This window comes from Canis lupus, chromosome 17, assembly GCF_011100685.1.
Source record: "Canis lupus familiaris isolate Mischka breed German Shepherd chromosome 17, alternate assembly UU_Cfam_GSD_1.0, whole genome shotgun sequence".
Lineage (NCBI taxonomy): Eukaryota > Metazoa > Chordata > Mammalia > Carnivora > Canidae > Canis > Canis lupus.
The window spans coordinates 59027757-59045840 of NC_049238.1; the positions used below are offsets into that span (position 1 = coordinate 59027757).

General features: G+C 38.3%; 1 protein-coding gene and 1 long non-coding RNA gene across 15 annotated transcripts in view; one reads left to right on the forward strand and one right to left on the reverse strand.

Moving 5' to 3' along the window:
- The window catches only part of LOC111090704, a 37950-nt gene extending 32338 nt beyond the window's left edge, over window positions 1-5612 (reverse strand). The window contains exon 1 of the long non-coding RNA XR_005372705.1: window positions 5524-5612. This is a non-coding gene — a long non-coding RNA (uncharacterized LOC111090704). The remainder of the gene's footprint in view (window positions 1-5523) is intronic.
- Window positions 1-18084, forward strand: part of GJA8 (gap junction protein alpha 8) — a 70134-nt gene that overhangs the window by 10492 nt on the left and 41558 nt on the right. For 2 of the 14 annotated variants that reach the window (XM_038562010.1, XM_038562011.1), the window contains exon 1: window positions 5247-5814. The exons of 3 other annotated variants lie outside the window; for them this stretch is intronic. The gene's annotated coding sequence lies outside the window, so the exon portion shown is untranslated. Of the gene's footprint in view, window positions 1-5246; window positions 5815-7592; window positions 7652-18084 lie in introns of those variants that run through there. 9 more of the 14 variants (XM_038562004.1, XM_038562009.1, XM_038561998.1 and 6 more) reach the window with 7 other exon arrangements.

Below are 18084 nucleotides of genomic sequence, written 5' to 3' on the forward strand. Positions count from 1 at the left end.
CCCCTAAGTTCATTATAGCATTATTTGCAATAATCAAGACATGGAAACAACCTATGTGTTCATCAATGAATGAATGGATGAAGAAAATACGGTGTTATGTATGTGTGTGCATACACACACACACACACACACACATATATACATGCACACAATGGACTATTTTTCAGTTATAAATAAAAATGAAATCCTGCTATTGGGGACAGCGTGGATGAACCCTAAGTGAAATAAGTGAACACTAAGTGAAATAAGTCAGACAAAGAAAGACAAATACTCTAGGATCTCACTTAAATGTGAAATCTAAGAAAAACTCAACTCACAGAAACAGAACATATTGATAAGGGGTGGGAAGTGGGGGAAATGGATGAAGATGGTCAAAAGGTACAAACTTCCAAATAAGTACTGTGGATGGATGTACAGCTAACAATACTATACTGTATATTTAGTAGTTGCTAAGAGAGTAGATCTTAAGAGTCTACATCACAAGACAAAAATGTAATTAGGTGTGGTGAGTGATGTGGTGATCATTCTGCATTATATACATATATCAAATCATTCTCTTGTACACCTGAAATATTTACAATGTTATATGTCAATTACATCTCAATAAGACCGGGAACCAGACTGTTTTAACTTCAGTGAAAATGACTATTATCAGGCAAGTAAAAAAAGAAATCATGGGTCTGGGAGTCAGAAGAGGATCTGGAACTGAGTTCTCCTACTTATTGCTACATGAACCTCAAGAAATTACTGAACTCTGACAGCCTTGATTTCATTAGGCATTCTCTGAAAATCAGCACAGCAACACCTGCACACCCTCGTTCATGAGATTCTTGGGAAACCCAAATGAGATAATCAATGCAAAACCACTTAGAAAACTCAAGAGATACGAGTTTTGCAGAGTCTTTATACAACATTTGAGCGTGGTTGTTTTTGTTTGCCCTGGCCACTCTGGGTGGAAAGAGTCAGGTGGTACAAATCCTTACCAGAGGTGCCCTTGTCAAATCCTACCAGGTACTGTGGGGATGACTGTACCCAGACAAAACAGATCCACCACTGCTTGACTCTGTCCACTGGTCTCAGTCCTGTTCCGTTCAACATTTTTAACAAGAAATTGGATGAAAATACAGGAAGACATTTATCAATGTAAAGCACAAGTGAAACTAAGAATAGAAAATACAAAGATTGACAGAGTCAGGATCCCATCTCTCCAGGATAACAAGATGAAATATAATTAAGATAAATGTAAAGTCCTGTATTTAGAGTCACAAAAATAACTGCAGAGCAGCACAAACAAAAAGACCGGAATATTGCTTGACTCTTCTTTCGGTATTTCACATATAAAGTGTTCTACTATTCACAAAGTGCTTGCCTCTCATTTAATCACTTAGGAAGTTAGCTTTTGTGAATCTGATATGTTAGATAAAAATTTACTTTGATTTATCCTTTTGATTGCAAATTCAGTATTTCCTTATTTAGGCTTAATGAAATCTGAGTTCACGGACAGCACCAAGTATAGCTACATCCTAATCCTTGTCATACCTAGAAGTGTCAATGGTGTGTACTGTGCCCAGGATTCAACAATGAAGCATAGCTGAGGCTAGGATGAGACATAACATTGCCCCCTTAAACTCAGAATCCTACCTTCTCTGCAATCTCCATCTCTTCTAAGAAACTTGTCCCAGTCTTCTCAGCTGCAATTAATCTGTTTTTCATTATAGTCCGTATACAGACAAATGTAGGTATAGGTGTCCATATATACAGAACTGTTCATCATCTTAAATTAAATTCAGTTATTCTGCACCAACCAACTCACCCACCCCACATTCAACTCTAGATTAACAAAAACAAACACACACACACACACCTTACAAATCTTCAATACTCGATCACAGAGATTTGCACATTTTAGGTACTCATAAATATAAGCAGAATTGAGTGATGATAATAGAGTCCATTCTTTGCAGTCACGCTGACATTTGACTTACTGTTTTAACTGTTTACTAAGTTCCATCCACTTACTTTGACCCCCCCCCCCATATTTTGCTTTGTTTTTATTTTCAGCTTCAAAATGGGCATATAATAGCCACCTTATAGAAGATTCTCTGAGTACTAAATGCTAGCAAAATTCATAGGTTATATAAATACTAGTTCCCTTCACCCTTCAACTGCTAGCTCATTGGCTTGACAGAGGTCAGGAAAAGAGTTTCTTTAAATGGAATAATAAGAATAAGACACCCTGACTAGTCTTCCCAAGTTCCTGTAGAGAGATCAGATATCAGTGGCTTCTGGTCCCCAACTGCCCATAGTCCTTGCAGACTCTCCCAGTGCCTGACTAATCCCTAAAGTCACAGAAAGGCAGCTGTTTTTCTATAAGTCAGCCATGCAGGGTTATTTGGGAAGCATGGGGTTTCTTTCCCCTACCGCTGCCCATAACAGCATTCCATCCGCACAGACCTGGACTCTTGGACCTCACAATTGTTTGCAATTCAGCAAATGTTTCACTGCTTACTGTGTTTCAGAAACTGTTATAGGGCCAAAAGAGATTTAAAAGTTGATTTGATTAAAATTACCCTCAAGGAACTCAGTCTACTGAGAGTTGTGGAGTATACTTCTACAAACTAATCTCCCACAGAGCAGAATGTGATAACAGCCAATAAAGAGACATGCCCTGGTGGGGGAAGGGAGGGAGGATTCCCTAGGACTCCAAAGTGGAAGATCTACTCTAGATCTTGTTAGGAAAGGCTCCACAGGGAGAGCGGCACTTGAAATGCACTTAGAAAGATGAATAGGTAGCTATGGGGATAGAGAGGGCATTTGGGTGGAAGGGATACCCTAAGGAAAGGCAGAGAGGTGGAAAATAATGGGAGGTATTCAAGTCACAGCCAGCACACAACTTGGGCAGAGCTAGGGCATACACAGTGGAGTAGCAAGTCAAGAAATTTGGTATAGTAGGTAGCTTCTGAAATGGCTCCTAGTGGTTGCTTCCTGATATTCATACCTTCCTTGTGGAATCCCCATCTCTGACCCCCATGCAATAAGGCTATAAAAGACTGGACTGACTCCCATCTTGTTCCTTCTGTCTCTCTTTTTCTCTGTCTCTGTCTCTCTTTCTCATTCATTTCAGTAAAGCCAGCTGCCATGTTATGAGGCACCAAGGCCCTCAGTTCAACAGCCCACAAGAAACTGAATCCTACCGTAATCATTGGGTGAACTTAGAGGCAGATCTTTCCCTAGTTAAACCTTGAGATGACTATGGTCCCAGGTGATGCCTTGATTGCAATCTTATGACAGACTCTGAGGTAGAAGACCCAATCAAGCCATACTCATCCTCTAGACCCACAGAAACTGTTAGATAATGAATGTATGCTATGTTGAGCCATTAAGTTTGGGGATAATTTGTTATGCTGCAGCAATAATTAAAGTACTTAGAAAGGATTAGAGACAAATTTTGGAGGACATTCAGTAGCAGACTGACACAACTGCCCTATGACTGATATGTTTTGCCTATATCTACTGTAATATATATCAAATGTGAGGTATTAAAGGAATAATGATATGACTAGAGACAGGTTTGTCAAACACACGATGTGGCAGGAGTGCACAAGAGGAACATGGAAAGACTCTCAAGTTTAGAAAGAACTTTTGTGTAAATTAAGAAATTATACAAAACTGTTGATGGACCCAGAATCCTATGATGAGGAGCAAAGAAGACTCGAAAACCAGGGGCTGGGATGCCTGGGTGGCTCAGCAGTTAAGCATCTGCCTTAGGCTCAGGGTATGATCCTGGAGTCCCGGGATTGAGTCCCACATCGGGCTCCCTGCATGGAGCCTGCTTCTCCTTCTTCCTCTCTCTCTCTCTCTTTCTCATGAATAAATAAAATTTTTAAAGAAAGAAAGAAAACCTGGGGCAATGGAGAAGAGAGGGAAGACAGGCAAGGCATTAATCAGACTTGTATGGTCTTAACTGTAGATGGAATGTGGGGGTGCAGGAGAGTAGGAAATTAAATGAAGATCCTAAAGAAAAAAGACTAGAAAGATAGAAATATGGAAACGTTATTTACAGAGATGAAAGAAAAGAAAGTTTTGAAAGGAAGATACTGAATTCAGCATGGGACCTGTTGAGTTTGAAGTGCCAGTGAAGCATCTACACAAGTTTGATAGTCAAGGCTGAGGTTGAAGCCAGAAGTTCGGGGAATCACCTATATAAAGCTCAAAACCTACTCCTAATGGGAAGTAGGGTTATGAGTCACAGCTCAAGTGACCCAACAACAACCTTAACACAGTGAAGGTGAAGCTGGAGCTCAGGGATCATGGTCATACTCCTTCATGTGTTGTCAGGGAGCCTGGCATCTTGCTGGGAGAACCAAGGGGCTAGTCCAAATGCATCTGGACCCTGATAAAGGGATACACAATTTCCTGCATGAATATACCAAAGACTAGCCCAGGGAGTAAGGTAAAGTCTTCAGGTCTCATTCCAGAGGCCCCTTCAACATGAATGCTCATGTTCAAGTTGTAAAAAAGGTGGGGATGGAAGGTTATCTTACACAAACAGAAAGTTAGAATGGTGATTTCTAGGACTGGGTGAGGGGAAAATGAGGAGTTGCTTAATGGGTACAGAGTTTCAGTTTTGCAAGATGAGAAAGTTCTGGAGATCAGTTGCATAACATAGGAGTATACTCAACAATGCACTTAAAAATTATTAAGACAGTGAAGCAGAGCTCACTAGAGGAGCAGTTTTTTTGGTGGTGGTGGTAGAGAGGAGTTGATCTTTTTTACCTCCTGACTCTGTGATCCTGGTCAAGCTTCTTTAAAGCTGGTCCTGCTGATTCTTCCATCTCAAAGTGTGGCACATCTACACTTTCCCTTTTGTTCTCCTGCTTCCCCCTGAATCTAGGCCCCATGCCACTTGGATGATTGTATACTCCTAGCTGTTCCCCCTGCCTCCCTGCCTCCCTGCCTAGAGACCCTATACACTGCCCCAGATTGATGATACCAGAACACCACTTAGCACATGACTACCCCAACTTAAGAAGACTCCACTGAGCCATAATTAAATCCTGAAGGAGCCCTCTGGGCTAGTCCATCTCTCCACTTCTTTCAGGCTCTCTCCTCTGCTGAGTCCCAGACATGCACCATGATTTTGCCCAGTGCCTCTCTGTTGCTTGCACTCTCTGCACTGCTCATGCCCCCCTGTACATTTATCCACCTGTGGGTGGCCTTTCAGACACAGCTCAGTGACTTCTCATCTCTATGAGGACCTCTGCCCTCTGTAGCTATACCTTTCTTCATACTATAATATCTTTTTTCTCTATTAATCATTTAATCATTATTATTCATTATTGATGACACCAAAAATTATATAAGCTCTTTGTTGTTCACTATGTGCTAGGTACTTTACATACTTACACTTTACACATTCTTTAATACTTACCATTAATCCTTACCAAATTTCCATGAAATAGGTATTATTAACATTATTTTTCAAATGAGGAAACTGAGACCTAGAGGGGTTATACAACTTACCTAAGATCATACCAGCCAAGAAGTGGTCAAGCTGAAAATCAAATTCAGGCCTATGGAACTCCAGAGCCTATGTTCTTTTTATATTATGTTATGTAACTTCTCACTCATTGTGTCATTATTAAGTCAGCAAATAATCACAGTGCGCCTATTATGTGCCATGCATCGTGGTGTGTTTCAAGATGGTCAAGGATAAATTAGACACAGCCCAAGCTTCAAAGAGCATTTCTTTTGTTCTGTATTTTCTTTCTGTCTGAATGCCTGTATTCAGTGGACAATCTTTTCCAGCAGACGGTAAGTGTGTAACATCAAGGATGGGGATTTCTCTTAAGCACTGCTATATTTTCATTATATAGCACAGTCTCTAGCACATAATAGATACTCAAAAAATATTTGTTGAACAAGTGAATAATGAGTGAATGAATGAAAGAATATTAAAAGAGGCCAAGGATGTAGAAGGAGAGAAGGGGGAGCAGGCCAAGGATAAAGCCCTCCATTTCCATGCCCCAAGATTCCCCAGGGGAACAGCATAAATATAGCAGTTTGAGAGCAAGACGGAATTTAGTGCTATTGTCACTGCTTAGCTGATGGATGAGAGTCAAATCGTTCCCATGTTGGCTATCTGGCCCATATGACTGACTGATAGATCCTGTACAATGTCCCCCGCTTCCACACCAGGAAGAGAGGACTTCAGGTCCAGGGGTCCCAAGTTCAATAGCCTTTTCTTTTTTGCCTTAAAAAATTGCTGAGGCATGAGATAGTTCCGTTCTCCACTGGCATCTTTGCACTGTGCCCAGTGAAACAATCATATCACATTCAGGAAGGCAATAGCCAGCAAAGGCAGGGAAACAGGAACCGTCCCCACGGATGTCCTCCCGGGGGAGACAGCCAGGGGCTGGGAACAAATGCTGTGTGAAAAGGAAAGCCAGACTTCACCAGTGGCTCCAGGTTGAGGGGCTGGCCCTTCCCAGCATCAAGCAGGACCCTCAGCCACAAATCCGGGAACAGCATGTTATTCTTAAACACACACACTTTAACTTCCCTACCCCCAGCCTCCCTAAACACACCTTAAAGCTTATGTGACATCTGAACAGGGAGCTTTGTACTGCAGAGCTCTGAACTGCATTCCTACTCCTTAGCCCCGAGGCCAGGCCCTCACCAGAAAAGCATTCATCTTCCTCTCCAGTCCATCTCCAAAAGTCCAGCAGCAGCCTGGGGGCTCTGCTCACTGTCTCCAAACATGTGTCAAGCCCAATCCCACTCCAATCCATTCTTCTCTTCCCCATCCACACACTCCCTTCCCTTCCTCTCTGATTAGCAAATTCTTCCCCTTGGGTCCTTGACCAGAGCATCTCAATCAGAGTCACCCTCTCTCACTTTTGAATTCCAGCAGCACTTCCTGTGTAAGTCAATGCTCCTAATCTTTTTCACGGAATAGAAAATAAGAATATTTTCTTATTGGCTCCCTGGAGTAACACATGGAGATGATCTTAGCCAGGGCAACTAGCCCAGGGACTCCAGATGCCTGCAGGATGAGGGGAACCAATACCTCAGATGTGCCTGTAATCAATTCAAGGTCAAGGAGTGCTGGGAAAGCTCAGGTCTATATGCTGCTTGACCCTGTTCTAGAGCAATCCTACAAGCTGGAACAAGAAGGGAAGTAAGTATATATGAAAGTCCTTGCCTTAAAGCACTTCCATGCTAATTGAAGGAGCAGAAGATGCCTACCTGTATAAATAAACACACACATATTCATTTTTAAGTTCTTTGTGTAACATAAAGAACATAGTCTTTGCCATCAAAGATGTGGAAGTTCAAACTCTGGCTTTGCCACTTACTTGCTGTATGAACTTAGGCAAGTTAATATTACCTCTCTGATCTCACCCTTTCCATCCATAAAATAGAGATAATAATGCCTATCTTCATAAGGTTGTGTTTTCTTAAAAAGATTTATTTGTATATTATTTTAAAGGTGGTGGAAGGGTGGAGGGAAAGAGCAAGAGAAACTTAAGAGGACTCTGTACTGAGCACAGAACCCATACAACACTGAGATCATGACTCTGAGATCACAACTGGAGCTGAGCAAGAGTTGGATGCTTAACCAACTACATCACCCAGATGCCCCCATAAGGTTGTGTTTTCAAATCACCTTTATTTTAGTGAGGCATAACTAACACACAATAAAGTTCACCCATTAAAAGCATACACTTTGCTAAATTTCCACAAGGGTATATAGCCATGTAATCACCACTACAATCGAGATATAGAACATTTCAATCATGCAAAAAAGTTCTGCCAGCTTCTTTACAGTCAATCCCCTCCCTACATTCCCTGTCCTCTGACAGTCATGGGTCTCGTTCTCGTCACTGTAATTTTGCCATTTTTTTAGTTTTTCATATAAAAAAAATTGTACAGTCATAGTCCTTTGTGCCTGGCTTCTTTAACTTAGGATAATTCTTTTGGAATTTGTGTATATTGTGTGTATCCATAGTTCATTCCTTTTTATTGCTGAATAGAATTCCATTGTATGGGCATACCATGATTTGTTTATGCATTCTCCTGTTGATAGACTCGGGTTATTTACAATTTTTGGCTTTAACTAATAAAGCTGCTGTGAACATCCTTACACAAGTCTTTTTTGCCAACATGTTTTTATTTCTTTTGGGTTAGCATCTAAGAGATAAATTGCTGGATTATAGAGTAGGTTCATATTTAACAGTTTTTCTTCAAGTTTTAAAATTCCAGTTAGTTAACATACAGTGTAACTTTAGTTTCAGGTGCAAGATATAGTGATTTATCACTTACATATAGCACCTATTGCTCATCACAAGGGCCCTCCTTAATACCCATCACCTACTTAGACCATCCCTCACCCACCTCCCCTCTGGCAACCCTCAGTTTGTTCTCTGTAGTTAAGAGTCTGTTTCCTGGTTTGCCTCTCTTTTTCCCCCCCATATGTTCATCTGTTTTGTTTCTTAAATTCCACATATGAGTAAAGTCATTTGGTATTTGTCTTTCTCTGACTGACTTACTTCACTTAGCATAATACTCTCTAGCTCCATCCATGTCACAGCAAATGGCAAGATTTCATTCTTTTTTATGGCTGAGTTATTCATATATATATGTATATATGAATATATATATATACACATCTCACATGCATATATATACATACATATATACATATATGCATATATATACATACATCATATATATGTATATATGTGTGTATATATATATATATACATCTCACATCTTCTTTATCTGTTCATTAGTCGATTGGACTCTTTCCATAATTTGGCTATTGTTGATGATGTAATCCCTATAAAAATACCACCAGCGTTTTTCACAGAACTAGAATAAACAATCATAAAATTTGTATGGAACCACAAAAGACCCCAAATAAGCAAAGCCATCTTGAAAAAGCAAAGCAAAGCTAGAGGTATCATAATTTTGGACTTCAAGTTATATTGCAAAACTATAGTGATCAAGACTGTGTAGTATAGGCACAAAAACAGACATAAATCAATGGAATAAAATAGAAAACCCAGAAAGGACCCACAACTAAATGGCCAACTAATCTTTGACAAAGCAGAAAAAAAAATATCTGATGGGAAAAAAAGACCGTCCCTTCAACAAATGGTGTTGGAAAAACTGGACAGCCATATGCAAAAGAATGAAAGTGGACCACTTTCTTACACCATACACAAAAATAAATTCAAAATAGATGAAAGACGTATATGTGAGACAGGAAACCATTAAAATCCTGGAAGAAAATACAGGCAGTAACTCTTTGACCTCAACTGTAGCAACTTTGTACTAGAAATGTCTCCTGAGGCAAGGGAAACAAAAGCAAAAATAAACTGTTGAGACTTCATCAAAATAAAAGGTTTCCTCACAGTGAAAGAAACAATCAACAAAACTAAAAGGGATCTTTTCTGGTTCCATACAAATTTTAGGATTGTTTATTTCAACTCTGTGAAAAATGTTGATGATATTTTAATAGGGATTGCTTTGAATGTGTAGATTGCTTTGGGTAGCAGAGACATTTTAACAATATTTGTTGTTCCTCCATGAGCCTCAACCTACAGAATGGGAGAAGATATTTGCAAATGACATATCTGATAAAGGATTAGTATCCAAAATATATAAAGAACTTATAAAGCTGAACACCCAAAAAACAATAATCTAGTTTAGTAATGGGCAGAAGACATGAATAGACATTTTTCCAAAGCAGTCATATACATGGTGAACAGACACATGAAAAGATACTCCACATCACTCATTATTAGGGAAACACAAATCAAAACCACAATGAGATACCACCTCACACCTGTCAGAATGGCTAAAATTAACAACACAGAAAACAACAGGTGTTGGCAAGGATGTGGAGAAAGGGGAACCCTCTCATACTGTTGGTGGGACTGCAAGCTGGTGCAGCCATTCTGGAAAACAATATGGAGGTTCCTCAAAAAGTTAAAAATAGAACCACCCTATGATCGAGCAATTGCACTAGTAGATATTTACCCAAAGATATAAAAACACAGATTCAAACGGATACATGCACCCCAGTGTTCATGTTTAACTTTTTTAAGGACTTCCAAACACTGCTGCAAATTTGACCACCAATGTATGCAAGTTCCAATTTCCCTTTTTCATTATAGCCATTTTTAAAAGATTTTATTTTTAAGTAATCTCTACACCATACGTGGGGCTCAAATTTACAACCCCAAGATCGAGTCACATGTTCTGCTGAGACAGCCAGGTGCCCCTGATTGTAATTATTCTGGTGGATATGTACATAGTGTTATTTCATTGTGGTTTTAATTTGCATTTTCCTAATGACTAGTGATGTTGAACACATTTTCATGTGCATATTAGCCACATATATATCTTCTTTTGTGAAGTGTTTATGCAAGCCTTTTGCCCATTCTATTTGCTGGATTATCTTTTCACAATTGATCTGTAAGAATTCTTCACATTTATCAGAAAGAAGTTCTTTGTCAGATATAAGTTTTACAAATATTTTTTTCCTAGACTATGCCTGGTCTTTTTATTTTAATGATGTCTTTTAATGAGCAGAAGCTTTGAATGTTGATAAATCTAATTTGTCAATATTTTTTCTCTTTGATTAGTGCTTTTTGTGAGCTAAGAAATATCTTGTGATGCCAAGGTCACAAAAATATTCTCCTATGTTTTCCTCTAGAACTATTATAATTTTACCTTTTATGTTTAGGACTATGATCCATCTCAAATTAATTTTGTATATAGTATGATGTAAGGGTAAAGATTAATTTAAAAAATACATTTATCCTGCTGTTATATCACTATTTGGGGAAAGATTATCCCTTCCTCTACTGAACTAACTTGATAATTGGTCAAAAATCAATTTACCATATATGTGTGAATCTCTTTTCTGTACTCTATTCTGTTTTATTTATCTAATTTGTATGCTTCATAGAAATTACTATATTATAAAATATTAATTACTATATTCATGTAATCAAGTAATGGGAATTCTCCAAATTTATTCTTTTTCCAGATTGTTTTGACTATTTAAGTCCTTTGCATTTCTACATAAATTTAAGAATCAACATGTCAATTTATATTTTTAAGAATCCACTAGGATGTGATTGAGATTGTACTAAATCTATAGATCTATTTGTAGAGAATGGGCACTTTTCCCACATTGATTCTTCCAATCTGTAACCACAATATATCTCTCCTCTTGTTTATGATTTACTTAATTCCTCCCAACAATGTTTTGTGCTCAGTGTTGACATTTTGCACTTCTACTAAATTTATTCCCAAGCATTTTGTTTTTTATATTATTGTAATATTTTTATATTTAATTGTCCAATTTTTTACTGCTAGTATAAACAAATATGATCAATCTTTGTACAATGACTTTATATCATCTGATTTTTTAAATGCACTTGGTGGTTCCAGTACAATTTCGGGTGGGGGAGAATTTATGTTCCTCAGCATTTCCTGAATACACTGTCATGCCATCTGAAAAAAAAAAAAAGACAATTTTACTTCATCTTTCTCAAACTTTATTTCATTTGTTTCTTTTCCATATTGTACTGGTTAGGGTCTTCCATACAATACTGAGTAGAAGTAGTGAGAACACTTGTTCTGATCTTAGGAGATACGCACTCAATATTATACTATTAAGTATGATGTTAGCTATAGAATTTTTCATAGATGTTCATTATCAAATTGAGGAGGCTCTATCCCTTTTCTGGTGAGCATTTTAATCATGAATGAGTATTGAACATTTTCAAATATAGCTTCTTAAGGTGAAATGTAGATCATTGATTTTAAACATTTTTACTTTTCTGAAAAAAAAGAAAAAAGCTTTAAATGTGCCTTCAAGTATTTCTTTAGGAGGAAGGGCAAGACAGCATAAGAACATGGGACCCTGTTTCATCTGGTCCCTTGAATTTCGCTAGATAATTGTCAAATTATTCTGAACACCTATGAATTCAACCAGAGATGTAAGAAAAGAATTGCTGGAATTCAACAAATAGAAAAGCAGCCACTTTTTGCAAAATAGGGGGTGTGGAGAAGTGAATCTGAGGGGATATTTCAGAAGATAAACTGCAGTGGGAGGGAGCCTCTATAAGCCAGCTATCGGAAAGTGATAGCAGTGGAGCACAAAATCGGAATTTTTAGAAGTCTGCTCCAGTAAAAGAAGTCCCTGCCTGAAAGATGCTCAAGTAGTAAAGTGGAGGGATCCCTGGGTGGCGCAGTGGTTTGGCGCCTGCCTTTGGCCCAGGGCGCGATCCTGGAGACCCGGGATCGAATCCCACGTCGGGCTCCCAGTGCATGGAGCCTGCTTCTCCCTCTGCCTGTGTCTCTGCCTCTCTCTCTCTGTGTGACTATCATAAATAAATAAAAATTAAAAAAAAAAAAGTAGTAAAGTGGAGCAGAATCCTAGGTAGGACAGCATGGTCTCAGGATCCCAGGGTCATAGAAAAAATGGGGTGCCTGAGTAGGCAGCATTCCCAAGCATTCAGCAGGGGAAACCATTATGGTTAGTGAGCCCAGGAGGGAGCTCTCAGCTCCAATCACCATAAACTGGGAACTGCAGCATGATTGGGCAACCACTCTCCCTGCAGGGGCCCTGCAAAGAGCAGAAACACAGTGGCCCTCCACCTTCCGTCAGGAGGATCAATGGGGTCCCACACCACAGGAGTCTGCAGAGTTTGGCACACACAAAAGTGAAGAATGTTTTTCCCTAAAGGTTTACTGCAGAGAGGAGACCATACTCTTTCAGCTCTGGGGCTGGGGGCGTCAAGGTGAAGCCATTTTTTATTTTCATCCTCTAAGGAGGCACAGGAGGCACAGAGAACAAAAGAAAATATAGAGCAACCAGTAACAGCTTACATGGAACCTGGCACTCTGGCAAGGGCAATGCAACTCCACCCAGGCAAAGACACCTGAGAATCAGCACATCAGACCCCTCCCCAAGAAGACCAGCTAAAACAAGAGGTGAATACCAAGTTTACAGAGCACACAAGACTGCAAAATTCCAGGGCTAGGGGAAAATAGCATATAGAATTTGAGGGGTTTTTCTCATGATTCATTTATCTTTCTTTTAAATTTTTTCCTTTTCTTTTTTTAAATTTCTTTCCTTTTCAATTAGTTTCTTATTTTCATCAACTCTTTGCTTTTAAGTATTTTTTTAACTTTCATTTTTTTACATTTACATTTTATAGATATATTCTTCATTCTTGACTTCCTTTTGCTGTATTCCTTTTTATTTTTGTGTATATGTAAGTTTTAGTTCTTCACAATCTGGGGATTTAGTGTCTTCTAATAAACAGACCAAAATACATCAAGGACCAAGTGGATCACCCTGCTTTGTCCACCTGAGAGATTATATTCTCTCTCCCTGCCCCTTTCTTTTCTTTTTTTTTTTTCTTTCCTTTTTTAGTTTCTGGCCTCTTCAAAATTGTCTAGTGTGTATTTTGCTTGGGTCATGGTTATTTTGTTCTCTCATTCATCTATTCTTCTCTGGGCAAAATGACTAGAAGGAGGAATTCACAACAAAACAAAGAACCAGAGATAATACTCTCTGCCACAGATCTAATTCGTATGGATATAAGTAAAATGTCAGCGCTGGAATTCAGGATAACGATTATAAAGTTACTAGCTGGCCTTGAAAAAAGCATAAAAGACACTAGAGAATCTCTTAGTACAGAAACAAAATCTAACCAGGCTGAAATTAAAAATGCTTTAACTGAGATGCACTCAAAATTGGATGACCTAACAGCTAGGGTAAATGAGGCAGAAGAGAGAGTCAGTAATACAGAAGACAAGTTGATAGAATGGAAAGAAGCTGAAGAAAAGAGAGAAAACAACTAATGGACCATGAAAGGAGGCTTCAAGAAATCAGTGAAGCAATATTAGAATTAGTGGGGTCCCTGAGAAAGAAGAGAGAGAGGAACAGAAGGTATATTTGAGCAAATCATAGCTGAGAACTTCCTCATCTAGAGAAGGAAAGACATTCAAGTCCAAGAGGCAAAGAGGACCCCTCTCAAAATCAATAAAAATTGATAATATATAATACTAAACATATAATAGTGAAGCTTGCAAATTTCAGAGATAAAGAGAAAATCCTGAAAGCAGCTCAAGACAAGAACTCCTTAACCTACAGAGGTAGAAACATCAGGCTGGCAGTAGACCTGTCCACAGAGACCTGGCAGGCCCAAAAGGGCTGGCATGATATATTTAGTGTACCAAATGAGAAAAACATGTAGCTAAGAATACTTTATCCAGCAAGGCTGTCATTCAGAATGGAAGGAGAGATAAAAAGCTGCCTGAACAAACAAAAACTAGAATTTGTGACCACTAAAACAGCCCTGCAAGAAATATTAAAGGATATCCTATAAGCGATGAGAGACCGAAAGTAACATAGACCAGAAAGAAACAGAGACAATCTACAGAAACAGGGACTGTGCAAGTAATACAGTGGCACTAAATTCATATCTTTCAATAGTTAGTCTGAATGTAAATGGGCTAAATGCTCTAATCAAAAGATATAGGGTAACAGATTGGTTAAAAAAGCAAGACCCGGGATCCATGGGTGGCGCAGCTGTTTGGCGCCTGCCTTTGGCCCAGGGCGCGATCCTGGAGACCCGGGATCGAATCCCACGTTGGGCTCCCAGTGCATGGAGCCTGCTTCTCCCTCTGCCTGTGTCTCTGCCTCTCTCTCCCTCTCTCTGTGTGACTATCATAAATAAATAAAAATTAAAAAAAAAAAAAAGCAAGACCCATCCATGTGCTGTCTACAAGAGACTCATTTGAAACCTAAAAACAGCTGCAGATTGAAAGCAAAGGGATGGAGATCCATTTATTATGCCAATGGACATCAAAAGAAAGCTGGCATAACAATCCTTATATCTGACCAATTAGGTTTTAAACCAAAGACTGTAGTAAGGAATGAAGAGGGACACTATATCATACTTAAAGGTTCTATCTAACAAGAAGATCTAACAATTATAAATATTTATGCTCCTTACTTGGGAATGGCCAATTATATAAACCAATTAATAAAAAACTTAAAGAAACACATTGATAATAATACAATCATAGTAGGGGACTTCAACACCCCACTCACTGCAATAAACAGATCATCTAAGCAGAAGACCAACAAAGAAACAAGAACTTTGAATAACACACTGGACCAGATGAACTTCACAGATATATTTAGAGCAGCCCATCCAACAGCAACAGAATACATTCTTCTCAAGTGCACATGGAACATTCTCCAAAATAGATCACATACTAGGCAACAAATCAGGTCTCAACTGACACCAAAAGATTGGGATTATTCCTTGCATATTTTCAGGCCACAATACTTTGAAACTTGAATTCAATCACAAGAGGAAATTTGGAATGAACTCAAACACTTGGAGGTTAAAGACCATCCTACTAAAGAAGGAATGAGTCAGCCAGGAAATTAAAGAAGTTTTTTTTTAATTCATGAAAACAAATTAAAATTAAAACACAACTGTTCTAAACCTTTGGAATACAGCAAAAGCTGTTAAGAGGGGAGTACATGGCAGTACAAGCCTTTCTCAAAAAATTAGAAGTCTCAAAAACACAAGATAAATTTACACCTAAAAGAGTTGGAGAAAGAACAGTAAAAAAACCTAAACCCAGTAGGAAAAGAGAAATAATAAAAATTAGAGCATAAATCAATGAAATAAAACCAGAAGAACAGTAGAACAGATCAATGAAACTAGAAGTTGATTCTTTGAAAGAATTCATAAGATCAATAAACACCTAGCCAGACTTATCAAAAAGAAAAGAGAGAGGACACAAATAAATAAAATCATGAATAAAAGAGGAGAGATCATGACCAACACCAAAGAAATACAAACAATTTTTAAAACTTGTTATAAGGGAGATCCCTTGGTGGCTCAGTAGTTTAGTGCCTGCCTTTGGTCCAGGGTGTTATCTTGGAGTCCCAGGATCAAGTCCCACATCAGGCTCCCTGCATGGAGCTTGCTTTTCCCTCTGCCTGTGTTTCTGCCTCTCATGAATAAATAAATAAAATCTTTTTAAAAAACGTATTATAAGCAACTATATGCCAACAAATTAGGCAATCTGGAAGAAATGGATACATTCTTGGAAACTTATAAACTACCAAAACTGAAACAAGAAGAAATAGAAAATCTGAACAGACCCATAACCAGCAAGGAAATTGAAGCAGTAATCAAAAATCTCCCAACAAACAAGAGTCCAGTGCCAGATGACTTCTCAGGGGAATTCTACCAAACATTTAAAGAAGAAATAATACCTATTCTACTAAAGAAGTTTCAAAGGATAGAAATGGAAGGAAAACTTCCAAACTCTTTCTATGAGACCAGCATTACTTTGATCCCAAAACCAAACAAAGATCCCATTACAAAGGAGAATTACAGACCACTACCCTTGATGAACATGGCTGCCAAAATTCTCACCAAGATACTAGCCAATAGGATCCAACAGTACATTAAAGGATTATTCACCACAACCAACTGGGATTTATTCCTGAACTGCAAGGATGGTTCAACATCCACAAATCAATAAATGTGATACACTACATTAATAAAAGAATAAGAACCAGATGATACTCTCAATTGATGCAGAAAAAGTATTTGATAAAATACAGCTTCTTTCTTGGTTAAAACTCTCCATAGTGTAGGGATAGAGGTAACATACATCAATATCATAAAAACCATCTATGAAAAGCCCACAGTGAACATCATTCTCAGTGGGGAAAAACAGAGCTTTTCCCCTAAGGTCAGGAACACTACAGGATGTCCACTTTCACCACTGTTCAACATAGTACTAGAAGACTTAGCCTCAGCAATCAGACAACAAAAAAAAAAAGTAAAAGGCTCTAAAATTGGCAAAGAAGAAGTTAAACTCTTACTCTTTGAAGATAATATGGTTCTCTATGTGGAAAGCCCAAAAGACTCCACCCCAAAATTGCTAGAACTCATACAGGAATTCAGCAAAGTGGCAGAATATAAAATCAGTGCACAAAGATCAGTTGCATTTCTATACACTCAGATAGAAGAAAGAGAAATTAAGGAATCAATACCATTTATAATTGCACCAAAAACAATAAGATACCTAGGAATAAGCTGAATAAAAGAAGTAGCAAAGGATCTGCATTCTTAGAAATGCAGAAGACTTATGAAAGAAATTCAGGAAGACACAAAGAAATGGAAAAACATTCCATGCTCATGGATTGGAAGAACAAATATTGTGAAAATGCCTATGCTATCCAGAGCAATTTCCACATTCAATGCAATCTCTATACCACCAAATTTTTTCACAGAGCTGGAATAAATAATCCTAAAATTTGTATGGAATCAGAAAACACCTGAATAACCAGAGGAATGTTGAAAAAGAAAACCAAAGCTGGTGGCATCACAATGCCTGACTTCAAGCTATATTACAAAGCTGTAATCATCAAGACAGTATGGTACTGGCACAAAAACAGACACATAGATTGATAGAACATAATAGAGAACCCAGAAATGGACCCTCAAATCTATGGTCAACTCATCTTCAACAAGGCAGGAAAGAATATCCAATGGGAAAAAAGACAGTATCTTCAACAAACGGTGTTGGGAAAATTGGACAGCCACATGCAGAATATAACTGGATCTTTTCTTACACCGTACACAAAGATAAACTTAAGATGGATGAAAAATCTAAATGTGAGACAGAAATCAATCAAAATCCTGGAGAAGAATGCAGGTAGCAATCTCTTTGACCTCAGCCACAGCAACTTCTTAGATATATCCCCAAAGGCAAGGGAAACAAAAGCAAAATGAACTATTGGGACTTTATCAAGATAAAAAGCTTTTGCACAGCAAAGGAAAAAGTCAACAAAAATAAAAGGCAACCCACAGAATGAGAGAAGATATTTACAAATGTCTTATCAGATAAAGAGCTAGTATCCAAAATCTCTGAAGAACTTATCAAATTCAACACCCAAGAAACAAACCAGTCAAGAAATGGGCAGAAAACATAAACAGACATTTCTCCAAAGAC